General features: G+C 47.0%; 2 protein-coding genes across 4 annotated transcripts in view; one reads left to right on the top strand and one right to left on the bottom strand.

Moving 5' to 3' along the window:
* Window positions 1–15,074, bottom strand: part of Neu2 (neuraminidase 2) — a 48,872-nt gene that overhangs the window by 10,899 nt on the left and 22,899 nt on the right. The window lies entirely within an intron of this gene.
* The window catches only part of Ngef (neuronal guanine nucleotide exchange factor), a 97,559-nt gene continuing 94,414 nt past the window's right edge, over window positions 11,930–15,074 (top strand). The window contains exon 1 of the mRNA XM_039083015.2: window positions 11,930–12,185. The gene's annotated coding sequence lies outside the window, so the exon portion shown is untranslated. The remainder of the gene's footprint in view (window positions 12,186–15,074) is intronic.

Below are 15,074 nucleotides of genomic sequence, written 5' to 3'. Positions count from 1 at the left end.
AGCCAAAGGCATGCACCATCTTGTTCTAGTCCTCTGCAGGACATTGATGGGGTGAACACAGGACACACCAAAAGGCAGCTAAAGTCAAGTCAGTTTCAAATAAAATTTCCTGTCTTCATACTGACAAGAGGGAGAAAGGATTTCCACTTTTTTTTTCTTTTCTTTTTTTTTCGGAGCTGGGGACCGAACCCAGGGCCTTGCGCTTGCTAGGCAAGTGCTCTACCACTGAGCTAAATCCCCAACTCTGGATTTCCACTTTTATTTCATTTTTTATACAAATTCCTTTCATGATAACATCCCATTGGCTGCTCAGGTTTAAAATGTCCTCTAATCCAGAGCTAAGCACACACCCACAGCTCTTTACTTCCTTGGAGGCTTGCCTCACCTGTCTGCCTCCCAGGTCCGAGTAGCCCCCTGTATGTCTTTTTCTGGATCTTCTTGCTCTTGGGCTCTCTCTAACCTGTTCTGAAAGATAGTCCAGTTGATGTGGACTTGGGATTTCTCTTTGGGAACTCCACTGTCCTGGTTAGTGGTTTTCTATTGCTGTGAAGAGACACCATGGGTCAAGACAAATTTTTTTTAAAAGCAAAACATTCATTTAATTGGGGCTGGCTTACAGTTTCAGAGGTTTAACCCATTATCATCATGGCGGAAAGCACAGTGTTATTCAGGCAGAGAAGGTGCTAGAGACATAGCTGAGAATCCTACACCCAGCTCTACAAGCAGCAGGAAAAGACAGTCACTGGGCCTGGCTTGAGCTTTTGAACCTCAACCCCTAGTGACACACTTTCTCCAGGAAGGCCACACCTCCTAATCCCTCTCAAGTAATGCCACTCCCTGGTGATCAAGTGTTCAAATAGATGAGTGTGTGAGAACTATTTTCATTCACCACCACATCTACCACAGGCTAGCCCATATGAACGGCCCCAGTAAACCTCTTAGACCTACAGGCACAGGCAGATAATGTTCTTCAAGCCAATGCTTTGACTGCTTGTTTTTTGGTCAGCTGACTGATGGATCCCTGAAGAGCTGTTTTAAAGTACAGAAGACTAAGCAAATGGCTGAACATGGTAGCTCACAATTGTAATCCTAGCATGTGGGAGAGTCAGGCCAGAGCATCCTCACAAGAGGCCAGCCTGGGCTGCATAATGAGTTTTGGGTCAGTTTGGATCACAGATAGAGACTCTTCCACAGAAAATTAAGAAGACAAGGCTGGAGTTCTGTTTAAACGCCATATAATGCAAGAGAAAGGAGCATACAAGATGGCAAAAAGAGCCCCGCTTTGCTAAGTGTATAAAATGCGCAAAACCGTGTTAAAAAAAACAACAAACTAAATATATGTTGCTACACTCTCAAAACTTAGCGTGGCGCCGCAAATGAAACACACACAGTGCATAGCTTTTGAACAGAGCATTTTTAAATCTTACTTTAACATTTGTTTCTTTGTTTTTCAAGGCAGATTCTCACATGTAACTCAGGCTGGCCCGGAGCTTGCAATACATCTCAGACTGGCCTGGAACTCATAATTCTCCTGCTGCAGCTTCCTAAGTACTGAGATTATGGGAACGCATGGCCACACTCAGGTTTATGGTAAATAAATAAATACCACCGGTGATCAGTTTTAACTAATGACATTACAGATGAGACTTATTAACTTTTTTGTTTTGTTTTGAAAAGTCTTTTTTTCAGACAGGGTTTCTCTGTGTAGCCCTGGCTGTCCTGGAACTCACTCTGTAGACCAGGCTGGCCTCAAACTCATAGAGATCTGCCTGCTTCTGCCTCCTGGGTGCTGGAATTAAAGGATGGATTGAGCCACCACCACCTGGCTAATTACCTTCTTGCGCTCCTCCATGCACATCCCAATTTCACTGTTAGTTTATGTAACAGAAGAATAAAGACATGCGGGGAGACATCAGGATTTGTGAAAGAAGCCAGTTGGCATAAAAAGACTGGAGAACTTCCCCTACCTAAGCCACAGGTAACAAACGCGGCGCTGAGAATGCCTGCAGCCACCAGAATGGCTGGCGCTGTGTAAACGCCTACAAAGGATCAGGAGACTCTTGACCTTTGTCTTAGTTAGGGTTTTATTGCTGTGAACAGACACCATGACCAACGTAAGTTTTATAAAGGACAGCATTTAATTGTGGCTGGCTCCATTATCATCAAGGCGGGAGCATGGCAGCATCCAGGCAGGCATGGTGGAGGAGGAGCTGAGTTCTACATCTTCACCCGAAGGAAGCCAGGAACAGACTGAGCATCCTAGGAGGAGCTAGGAGGAGGGTCTCCAAGCCCACCCCACAGTGACACACTTCCTCCAGCAAAGCTACACCTTCTAATAGTACCACTCCCTGGGCCAAGCATATGCCAACCATCACAACCCTGCTCCCTGGCCTACTCTCATCATCAGAATTTTCTCTTTCTTAATAAACTATTTTAGCTACCTACTGTGTGTCCTTGGTGCTGTTCCTTGTCCTGGGACAGGAGAACCTGGAAACTTCAGTGTGTGTCCCCTCCCAACACCCTTTCTGAACCTTTGACAGTTGGCACAGCCAGGAAGTAGGGTCTGGGCTATTTCTTATTTCTTTCTTCTGTGCACCCCCTTTCACTTTCTGGGGGCAATCTCCATGAGAGACACCTAGTGTGGGGACACCTCTCCTTTTCCCTTCTGTCTCTCCTGCCCTCTGCTTCTGCTGCCAGGAGCCAGTACTCCCAAAACTTTTCTCTGTCCCTAGGGGACCTTACCCAAGCTTCCTCAGAGACAAACAAGCTTATGTAAGAGTTGGCGGCAGCCAAGCCTTCAGAACTGAAAGGCACCAGCCTGGGGGCTGAGGGTGGTCCACCCTTAGGCTTGCATGGACAGGACCCAGAGCAACCCAGAGCTGAGTCTGGAAGAGGAAGGGACACAGCATAAACAGGGGCCCATGTCCACACAAACACCTAAATGGCCACAGCTAGAGGCCAGCAAAGACAGCTCTGCCCACGTGGCTGCTTGGAGTCCCTGTGCAGCACATCCTGGACTTTCCTGCTCTGCCGGCATTCTCTCCTACCGTCCCAGCTTCCTTTTCCCCATAACTTCTTCCTTCCTTTCACTTTCCCAGCTACCCCTACCCCCACCCCTACCCCCACCCCAGACAGGATGACTGGAATGACGGACTCAGACAGATGCATGGTTTGCTAAGCCTGGGCATTGGCACCACAAATGCTGACTTTGTTGTCCACAGAGCCCTAATGGCCATCATCTCTGCAGGCTGCTGAGGGGAGGGGGGGGGTGAGCCATTCCTAATTGACAGCTGTTCCTTATTTTCTACAGCTGTGATGTATTCACCTCGGCCTCCCCTCAAGTCCCCTCTGTTCATCTACGGCAGACAATCCTTTCCCTGGGAGTGTGGAGACAAGTCCCCAGGCAAGGCAGTTCCCTTCGAGCTAGTAATCCAAGTGAGGGAGGGAAGACCCATTTGTTCTTGCTTTTAACCTGAACAGGGATTTGAAGCAAAAGAAGCCAAAGCCGGCTATTCGAATGAGCCAGCTCCTTCTCTGCCCGATAGCTTGGCCTATTTTTAGACCTCTTAAGGAGGCAGACCTTACTCCACAGATGTAAGAGACATGATCTCTGACGTGTTCGTAGCAGGGACTTGGTAGGCAATTGATTTAAACCCCAGACAAGGTAACTGCAGAAGAACTGGACTTTCAAAGCAGTCTTTCCAGTTCTCCTGGGACTGTGCTCACCCCAGGGACTTACAGGTGTGCTGGGAGGCAGAGCTCCAAGCCATTAGATCTTGAGAACCCAAGGCAGAGGAGAGGGATGTTCCTCTCCACTCCCAAGGTCCTGGTGCTTCTCTCTGCCACCTCCTCCCACCCTGTCATGTCCCTTGAACTACTACATGCTACAGCGCAGTCTCAAGAACTGGAATAAGGTTGACCCTAACAATCTTAAAGGGATGGTAAAAGCAGGGACCCACAACTGGTTAAAGAGCTTAGTGGCGGCTGAGTGCTTAGCCCTAAATGGGACATCTGTATCACATGGTGAAGGAGATACAGGAGAACTCTAGGAGCCAAAGGATGAGAGATGGAGGAAGGGAAGGGGGAGGGAGGGAGGGAGGGGGGCTTTAGGGTAGGGGAGGGACTAGTTAGGAAGAAAGGAGAGGACATTCATTGGAGGGGATGGGAAGCTGGGTGTGTGTGTGTGTGTGTGTGTGTGTGTGTGTGTGTGTGTATGTAAGCACAGAGCATTATATACAAATATGATAATGTGAATGTTTTAAAATTAAATTAGGATCCACAGAGATGGCTCAGTGCTCGGGATTTGATTCCCAGCACCCCTACCGACCTATAACTAACTCTAGCTCCAGAGAGCCAGTGCCTCCTCTGAGCTCTGAGGGTGCTGCATTCTCCTGCACAAACCTTGCATTCTAACCCGGCCAACATCCGTGTCTACTACGGTACAATGTTGGGGATAGCTTCTAAGGCGTTGTCTTGTTTCAGCTCCCCGAAAGCCACACTTCCAGACCTGAGGGTCCCTGCCCCCAGCTGGCTTCGATTGATAATAAAGAACTGACATACAGCCAGTGGCTGGGCAGAAAGACAGACAGGACTTTTAGATTGCAAGGGTCACACACACACACACACACACACACAGAGAGAGAGAGAGAGAGAGAGAGAGAGAGAGAGAGAGAGAGAGAATTGGGGGGAGAGAGGGGGAGAGAGCCATGATGGGAAAGCAGAAAGATAAAACTTAAAGGCCTGCTGACATATAAAGATCCAGGATACTGGCCAATCAGGGCACTTCCCTGATTGAGTCTGGGGTAATAGAGATGAAATACAGATTTTTAAAAGACATTAACAAAGGAATACAGGAGGGGAGTGTTTGCTAGCCTCGGGGAAATTTAGAAGTGCCCAGCCAAGGTATATCAAAATAAATTAGTGTGTGTGTGTGTGTGTGTGTGTGTGTGTGTGTGTGTGTGTGTGTCTTTCATTCTCGACCAGAGAGCTCCTGGGCAGGTACAGCTGCTGCACACAACCCACTGGGAGCCAAAGCAGTTTAACTAATTCACCACTACAGTGCATGGCAATTCCAAACCAAACTCCTTATAAGGAAGGAATCTAGCCAACTTCTGCTACAGGAAATCTGAAGCTTCCTCATCTCCAGCCAATAGATAAGGCATGAAGAGGTTTATGGTCCCTCCTGGACATAAAATATGGCTTAAGGGTACTCATTGACTTTTCCCTAGCTGAATCACCGAGGGGAAAAAAAAATAACAAACGTATGCATATGGGCTTGATTCCATGTGCAAATCTAACATATTAGGTCCAAAGGAGAAATAGGTTAAGTGTTCAAGTATGTTCAGAGGGTGATTCCCTTTTGAGATGCCCACATCCACATTCTATGGTATGTCTTACTTTCTCCCTCAACGTCTTTTTTATTTAACTCCAGGGCTTCACTTCTATGTTAAAATCTCTTAATATAAACTCCAAATTCGCTTCAACAAAATTTGTTACACGGATCGAGTGTAGCCAGCACCACACTCACTGGGAAGGAAGAAGCAGGAGCATCATAGATGAGTCTCAGGGTCGCCTAATTATGTGGGAGGGACTGAGGGAGCAGAGAGAGGCAGGGACAATACAGGCGGATTGCCATGGTTCACTGAGAAGAAATGAGGGGGTAAGAGGGGTCAGGGGGACCTCTTGAGGCAGCCCAGAGAAGAAAAGGAGAATGTCCCAAGGCAGAGACAGTGTGCCTGCAGAGAGCTCTCTGGAAGGAGAGGAGATAGTGCAGTACGGCCTCCTGGTGACAGGACAGTGCATGGCTGGCGGAGGTCAGTGACTGATGGGATCTCTCAGTTCTTTGAAGGCATTTGAGATTGTTCTTTTATCTCCGGTGTCCTGCGGCTGCAGTCTGGGTTGAATGTGAGTTCAGGTATGAGTTCCTCTGAACTGGTCTAGGACTCAGCACTCGTTCCAAACTCGAAACCCATTCTCTTTCTTCAAGTCTGAAAATCCCCACTCGTTATTTCTTTGAACACCGCGTCTCCTCCGCTTCTGGTGCTCTCCCTCCCAACGGCCTGGTAAACGGCTCCTACATTTTCATGATTTTATTCGGTGGCGGGTGTCGAACGTTTTCTATGTTTTCTGCCTGATAAAGTAGTGTCTAGCTCAAATCTTGTTTTGAAGACAGGGTCTCGCTGTGTAGCCCCAGGAGGCCTGGAGCTTGCTATGCAAACCAGGCTACCCTGGAACTCACAGAGATCTGCTTATCTTGGCCTCTTGAATGTTAGTATTGAAGATGTATACCGCCACACCCAGTTAGGATCTCCTTTAATGTTTTCAGTCCTAGAATTTCTCCTTTGTTTTCTGAATCTGCTTTAAAAAAAAAAAAACTAAAATAAAAACTGTTTAATTGTACAAGGAATTATATGCTCTCCCAATGCAAGCTCCTACACAGCTTAGAGGAAACACAGCCAAGCCTTCTCCCCTCTTGGCTGTTGGTTACTTCAGCTGAGACCTTATTCTTGCAAAATCTGTGTTCTCTAGGATGGAAGAAAATTTCAAACTAAACTCATGACGCTAAGACTTCAGCCAGCAAGGGGCTGGAGATTTAGCTCAGTGGTAGAGCGCTTGCCTAGGAAGTGCAAGGCCCTGGGTTCGGTCCCCAGCTCCGGAAAAAAGAACCAAAAAAAAAAAAAAAAAAAGACTTCAGCCAGCTCCTACCACAGGGGATCCAAAGCCTTGTCTCTGACCAACAGCTAGAATCTTATGATCCCTCCTACATGAGAACTCTGTCTCCTGTCAGCAAGGAAAAAGATGCAGAGGATTGAGGATTGACTGGCTGTCACCCTTCTGCTCCCCAGAGTGGCTTCTGAAGCCACAGAAATTTTCCATCCTTGTTTTACAGGTTCCCCTTCTTTATGTCTTTAAATATTTTCACACTTAATTTTTTATTTTATTATCTCATGGGATGAGGTGTTCACTCGCAGGTACACATGTAGGCCACGGGTTTGCCTGGTACTGGCAGACGGCAGAAGAGGACATCAGATCCTCTGGAAATGGAGTTACAGCTGGTTGTGAGTGGCCAGGTGAAGGCTGGGAATCAAATCCAGGTCCAGCCTGTGTCCTTAACCGCTGAGTCATTGTTTCAGCCCTGTGCTTAGTTTTTAAAATTGTATATGCATAAATTTGCATAATTCTAGCAGCAACCGTACCTCATAGATACCGTTTGTCATTTCTGTTTTACAAAAGAGAAAACACGGCGAGTGGACCAACGTCACACCATCAGAAATCTGAGACATTGGACTTACCAGTAAAACTAGGAGGCTGGACTATCATGGACTGAACTGAACCTAACAGTTCCTAAGCTGGTGCTCTCTGACCCAACTGGTAGTGCCTCAGTGTGTGACTGACTGTACTCTGTGAAGAGGAAAGATAAAGTGAGGTATGAGCTGGGATCTGACTGGTGCCTGCTAAGGAGAGAATGTTATTACAGAGCAGGTTTGAGCATACATAAAAGAAAAATCACACGAAGACAGAGAATCCAGGCATCCACAAGCCGAGAACCAGACCGGCAGCCACTTCAATTCTAGAGTTCAAAAGAGACCGACTCAGAAGCAGCCAAACCTATTGGATCCTTACCTTGGACTTTGAGCCTCTATGGCTGTAAGACAATAAAGGCCTCTTGTTTGAGGCCTCCGACTTGTGTTGCTTTGTTAGTTAACCCCAGCAGAACACCTGCCTTCTTCACAGATAACCGGTTCTAACCTTGTCCTCCGGTCAGCTCCGGTGTTTACAGACATCTAGCTTGCTCAGCTATTACCTGATGGAAAAAATATTTAATGTCCACACTGTGGAACATGTTAAGGGTAAAAATTTCACACATCTGCTTTTAGAATCTGTGTTTTCTGTTTTTCTGTCCTTTCTGTTTCCCTGTTTGTCACCCTTCATGGGAGGCTACCTCAAGGGTTTTACAGTTTTCGTGTGTCCCTGCATTTTTCATGGGTGATGAATTGTTCTTACTGGTGTTCCTGGTTACCGAGGGCTTCCCCATAGTTGCCTCTTCCTTTTTTTAAGGCTTCCGAGACTCTCAAATACCTTTCTCAGTTTCCATGTTGGAATTTCTGATTATCATGGGTAGCTAAGAGTTAGACCCCGTATGTGGCTCCAGTCTACGCTTCTATTTCCCGTAGGTAATGCTAATTCCTCGCCACAGCCTGGGACATCTTTTAACTTCTGTCCTGTAAGTCCTTTGCAAGCTTCCTGTTGCATCCCACAAGGATGAGATGCTTGTGTTCTCACAGGCATTTATTTAAAGCAAATAAAAGGAAGGTGGCTCAGTGAGCAAGACACTGACTGTGGAAATGTGAGGACCTGAGTTCAGACCCCCAGAGCCTATGTAAAGCTGGTCACAGCAGCATGCATCTGAAATCCCAGCACTCCTATGGTGGGATAGGAAGCAGAGACAGAGAATCTCTGGAAGCTTGAAGGCCAGCTAGCCTGACTTATGCACTGGTGAACACCAAGAGACCCAAACAACAGGGAAGGTGAGGCCTGACACTCAAGGTTGTCCTCTGACCTCCACTCACATGCCACGGCACTCCAAAGCCCATATTTACACATGAACGTGCTCTCACACATATACATACACATCATGCATATATGCGGATTTGAAAGAGAGGGAGGGCGACAGGGAAGGAGAGAGACAGAGACAAAGAGACAGACAGAGACAGAGAGAGGTGGGTATCTAGAAAGATGGCTCAAGGGTTAAGAGTATTTACTGCTCTTGCAGAAGACCTGGTTCAGTTCCCAACACCTGCATCGGTGACTCACAACCACCTAAGGCTACAGATCCAGGGGATCAAACACACTCGTCTGACCTTCAAAGACACCCACATGGACGTAACACACACAAAGAGACACATAAACAAACCTTTAAATTAAATATATAAAATAAGCACAACAGAGATTACATAGAATGGTTCACCAACTATGGTTAGCTATTCATTTGTGGCACTTGGAGGCTGAGCTTGCTTTTGAGCAGAAATATGTCTTTATTACAGAATTTCATAACCAGCATTTCTGTGTGATCGCGAGAATGTATGTGACCTTAGGTAAACTATCAAACATCTGTCTGTATATCTGGCTTCCTTATCATAAGACAATGGAGATTCTTAGATAAGTTAATTCACGAACTTACACCTGTTTGCATACACACACGTGTGCGTTATGTGCTAGGACCCACAGATGAGGGAGAACACGCAGTCTTTTCTTCTCTCTGAGTCTAGGTCTCCTCACTGAACATTGTACTCTCTACGTTCATTCACTTCCCTAAAAATTTCATTTCTCTTCATACCCAATAATATTCCATCTCGTGTAGGTACCCATGTTCTCATCTTCTCTCCCTCCGCTGGCGGACACTTCCTCGCATTAAATAGTAATAAACATGGATGTGCGAATGTCTGTGAAGTAGGCTCTGGAGTTTGGGGGCATATGCCCAAGAGTGGGCTAGCCAGGTCAGAGTTATTGATTTCTTGTTTGTTTGTTTTTGATGTGAGTGTGTATTGATGAATTAGTGAATAAAAATGCATTTGATAGTGAAAGTTAGCTTCTAAGTAAAGCCCTATGGCCATTCTAAATGAATAAAATCGCTGATACATCTGTGTCTATACCTAATCTATGTGAATATATATATATACATACAGATATATATATATATACACACATCTCTATATATATGTATATATGTATACACACACACGCGCATATATATATATATATATATATATATAAATATGGAGAGAGAGAGAGAGAGAGAGAGAGAGAGAGAGAGTGTGTGTTTGGGACTGGGCAAAGTGTTTGAATGACCAAATTAATCTGGCTGTGTAACATTTGATTTGTAAGTTAGTAAGAATATATATGTTTATTTTTAAAAGAGCAGGGATGGGTGGATTACTTCCATCTGGCTTTCAGTGGCGAAAACCAGAACCAACATTTGTGGCAATCGATGTCATACTAGGCAGACATCTGAGATTCAATGATGCCCACTTCCTGCATCCGTGCCCTACTGTGATATATGGGCTGTACCTAATGGTTGCTCTCTAACAGGCAGAGCATGGCAAAGTGATGGGGTGTCACTTAATGTCATTCCCCCCTCCCAGCTTCCCAGGAAATCACAAAAGTCTATGGAGCTGGGAGCTGGCTCAGCTGAGGAAAGTGTTCGGCATGCAAATGTGAGGACAGGATTTAGGTCCCCAGAACACAAAGGCTAGGTGGGCATGGGTGTGCCCAGCACTCGGGGCAGAGAAGGATGATTCCTCAAGGTAGGCCAGCTAGATTAGCTGTAATTGACTAGTTCCAGGTCTAAGGACGGACCCTGCCTTGATAAATAAAGTGGAGACTCATCAAAGAAGACACCTGATGTCAACTTTGGACTATCAGAGTTGAGCATGCTCACATCACACATGCATGCACACGTGTCCTTGAAGAGGGACAGGCACAGAGAGGCAAAGAGAGAGTGTGTGTGTGAGCACAGAGAGGCGGGGGAAGGGATAAAGAGAGAGATCTTCCTAAATCTTCGGCAGTCTCAATGCAGCTAGGTGTCATGGCAGAGAGGCAAACAAACAAAACAGAGCAGGGCACCCAGCCATATCCAGCAGGAAACTAGGCCCTCAGTCCAGCAACCCCCCAAGGAGGAACACAGACCTGCCAACAACCCCATGAGGCCTGGAAGAGGAGCCCTCCCCACATAGCCTTGTATAGAGGAGGCCTGGCCCTCAGCCACCTTGCCTCTAGCCAGTGAGAATCCCTGAACAGAGAATACTGCCAAGCCCAGCCCAGAGTCCTGACCCACAGAAACCCAGATTACAAGTGTGCCCTGCTTCTTGGCAGTACAAGTTGGGTTAATTTATTACCAACGGTTGGTCACAAAGACAATAGCTCTTATGAGACTTACATAAATACGGTCAGTGTAGCTCTTAACATTGATGAATGAAAGCAATGGGTTAAGAGCCAAGGTTTTGGTACCCACTGGTCTGGGTTTAAACCCTGGAGCAGCTTACTACCTTATGTGGCTTGGGCAAGCTGATGGGCTAATGGATGTCTGTCTATACGCGTATGTGTCTTTAAAATGGACCTGATTCTCAACTTGTAGTGAGAGCTCAGGGCTGCACAGAGAGGTTATGCAACATGCTTAGTTCAGTGCCAGCCACACAGTAAACACCAGGCAGAAGGGAGCTGTCACTAGTCATAACTCATAGTAATAGTCACAACTGATTAAGACCTCTGGCACAGAGCAGCTGGTGTCCCCTGTCTGAGATGTCAAGCTGAGCCCTGATGGCCATCCCAAAAAGTGATTAGAGGTGCTGGCTTAGTTGCCAAAGTGCTTGTCATATATGCACTAGAACTTGAGAAGATTCACAACTGTCTCACACACACATACACACACACACACACACACACACACACACACACACACACACAAAGAACGAAAGAAAGAAAAAGAAAGAAAGAAAGAAAAATGGGCTGTGGGCTGGCAGTGTGTTTCTTTAATCCCTACAAGGAAAGGCTGAGACAGGAGAGTGCAGGTAAGATTCGGAGGATGGCCGATAAGGCAACCTGGCCAATTAGTGAGTTCTGGGTTCAATAAGGAAAAAAATATGGCAGAGAGCAAGGAGAGAGAGACCTGGCATTCACCTCTGACTTGTGCACACAAACACACATGTACACACACTCACACAAAAGTGACCAGAACCCTGGATGACCATAAACACTTACCTACCCAATCTCAGACCCAGGGGCAGGAGTCCATTTTTGGTCAACTTTCAATATTACCTTGTAGCCAGGAACTGTTCTGGTCATGTCAACCTGCACCTCAGTGGCACCTCCCCTCTTGCCTGGCTTCTAGGAAGGTGTGTGGCTGCCTCCCCGCCTGGGCTCAGAGCACTCAGCAAGGTAAACACCCAGGAAGGAAGTGCCTGTCCCAGGAATGGGGCCAGCTATAGCCGAGGCAGGTCTGAAGGTCAGGAATGTTTCCCAGGGAAGCTTTTCCAAACTGTAGTTCTCAGGGCCAGGTCAGGAGCTTGTGCAGTTATGTGGGGACACATGGACCTTCACTGAGGTGCCTGGACAGGATGGTGCATGGGAAAGGAAGACACTGAAGCACACATGCGGGGGCCCAACACCCAGGAACCTCTGGCTGGAAGGTGAGCAAAATATATGTGTATTTTTTTTAATGAAAAGAGATCAAGAAAGACGTAGAGTAGAGGTCACTACTGGGTAAGTACAGAGCGCTGTGAGCACTGATTGAGAAAGAACTAATGGGTTGGGGATTTAGCTCAGTGGTAGAGCGCTTGCCTAGCAAGCGCAAGGCCCTGGGTTTGGTCCCCAGCTCCAGAAAAAAAGAAAAAAAGGGAAAAAAAAGAGTGAGAGAGAAAGAACTAATGGGAGGGAGAACCCGGCTACTCTTGCAAGATTCCAGCTGTACCTATGAGGTCCTGGCTATACCTGTGAGCTCCTGGCCCATCTTGGCTTTGTGACTTTCCCTGCCTGGTGTGTTTCAACATCTGTGAAGCATGAAGCAGGGTGGATTCCTTCCAGCTCTTCTATCCCCAGCCGTGGGGGACTAGGGAGGCACTGTAGTACATAGGACAGGTGTCAATAAGTCACAGGGCGCTGTGCAATGGGAACATGCAGGACCTCTTGCCAAAAACTGATGAAGAATCTCAGAGAGGCAGAAGCACCATGTTAAACTAACTGCAGAGCCCTCCTAGAACAGGGCACTCCCTGGTTGTAAATGTATATGTAGCCTGTGAAGTGCTGTGATTTCTGTGTGTCATTGGCTTAAATCTCAGGGTTACGAAGTGCTCTAGTGGGAGGAGACATCACAGCTATGGAGTAACAGCCTCTGTGCTGTTGCCCTGCTCAGGAACCGTTTCAGGACAAAAGATCCTACCCAGAATCCTCCAGATTTGTGTACTTGGCGGACATAAAATCAGAAGTATGATGTGACTTGGTTGGGGAAACTCAGCTTAGATATGGCAATAGAAGGTTCCTATTTCCTGTCTTGACCAATATTTGTAATATTCACAAAGCCATCAGCTTCAGGGAGCTGGACTTGGGATTCCTGTAGTTTTGGCTACTCTGCTGTCTCAGCTAGTGACCAACGTCTTGTTGCTTTGAGAGAAATGGTTGTCTTAATGCAGAGAGACATTAAGGCTCTGGTTGGGTCCCCTGCCATGTTTCCTTCCCCTCTTCCTTTCTTCATCCTGGTCCACATTTGGTGTTACTTAGCCTCAAAAAGAAGCCAGAGTCTCCTTGGAGACTCCAGCATCTTGGGCCATAAAAATGGACAATAGGCCATCTTCCTTGACCACACTTTCAGGCCACTCTTTGACCAACCACAGAGTTTCATGGATATGGTGGCCCGGATAGGAAAGGGGTCCTCATAGGAAAGGCAGTGGATCTCAAACTTTACTTTGTCCGTGGAGGTTCTGGCCTCAGCTCTCCAAGCTCACACAAGTGGGCAAACCACCCAGTCAAAACTTGTGACAGTCCAAGAATCCCAAAGTGGCCAGATACGGCTACTCAGCCTTAATGGTTCCACCAGACACAGGAGCCACTCTTTGTCCCAAGAAGAGAGTGAGCCTGCCAGCTCTGTATCTGACATTCCCTCTCCTACCAGAAAGGAATTTACTCCAGCAGGGAGAGGTGGTGTGTGGTGTGTGTAGTCTAAACACTGAGGAGGCCGAGATAAAAGATTCAAGGCCAGCCCGGGTTATTAAATGAGACCTTGAGACCTTGGTGTGTGTGTGTGTGTGTGTGTGTGTGTGTGTGTGTGTGTGTGTGTGTGTGTGTGTGTGTATTATCAGGAATTGCTGAATACCTGGACTTGTGAGGCTTGGAGGTGGTGGGCTAGGGACATAGGTGAAGTGACAGTGACCATCAGGCTGGTAGAGGAGATGAAACAGTTCTGTGCCCCAACCCAAAGGCCAACTAGAAGCCTCTCCCTGAGCAGAACAATTGATGTGACCACTCCAGCCATAGCTACTGCATCACAAGACTGGAAGAGGTTTGGGCCAAGCCAACTGAGGGTGTCTCTTTAGGGTCCCTAGCCATGGCTCCAGGAGAAAGGGTCTATGCAAGGCAGCCCAAGACCCAGGATGAATTTTCCCCTGTTCTTGGCTTTGGTCATTCTGGGAGAGGTCAGACCATGGGCAGTCTTGTTTCCTAAGGGTAGCAACAATCCCTGTGGCCCTGCTGCCAGGGACACCACAATGAGTTTGAACGTTGACAAGAGGTCTTTTCAAGAATGTCCCATGGTGAGCTTCTGTTGGGGAAATGGCTGATGGGTTGGCTGTGTGCACTTGGAAATAAGGTAACTTCCCATACCCACTCTAGCTAAATGCTTCAAGTTCCTAGGGATGAGGGGTTGGGGTCTTGATGAATGGAATAGGAAGTTCCTGGGGGAAGCAGAAGCCTATGTGAAGAATGCTTGGTGAGTAGGATTGCTGAGGTAAGGGGAAAATGAAGAGGTGCTTCTATACATGGGACTCATGGACTTAGGGAGGGGGCTCTGTACATGCACACAATGTCCTCCCAGGAGACACACCCCTCAGCTGTAGACAAGCAGGTTGACTGTGCCTTTATCACTTTCCTCTCTTTGGTAGGAACCGCATGCATCAGTCATGGTATCAACCATAGGCTATATCTTGAAATACTCACCATCTAGATTTTTAAAGAGCCCCAAAATGATTTGCTGGTTCATTATCTAATGAGGATGTCTCTGGACAGAGAAGTAGGGATCTGTTTGGATGTAGGGGTGTAACTTAGCATCGGAAGGGAGTCGGATTCCTTAGTCTATTTATCTGGACAACAGTAAAAGAGGAAGGTGTAGCTGGGGACCTGAGCTGAGGGTGGGAGCTTGGGAGATCTCCCAATGCTAAGGATCTTTCCTGTTTGAGCCAGGGAGGCACACCTGAGGCTCTCTATCATGACAGGTTGAAACTCTGAAGGGAGATGACTTTGGATATGAGACTGAGTTCCCCTAGGCTGTCAGCTGCTGGTGACTGCCTCTAATTCAGATGGGACTGGGG

This window comes from Rattus norvegicus, chromosome 9 (assembly GCF_036323735.1).
Source record: "Rattus norvegicus strain BN/NHsdMcwi chromosome 9, GRCr8, whole genome shotgun sequence".
Taxonomy (NCBI): domain Eukaryota; kingdom Metazoa; phylum Chordata; class Mammalia; order Rodentia; family Muridae; genus Rattus; species Rattus norvegicus.
This window is presented reverse-complemented; position numbering and strand designations above follow the sequence as displayed.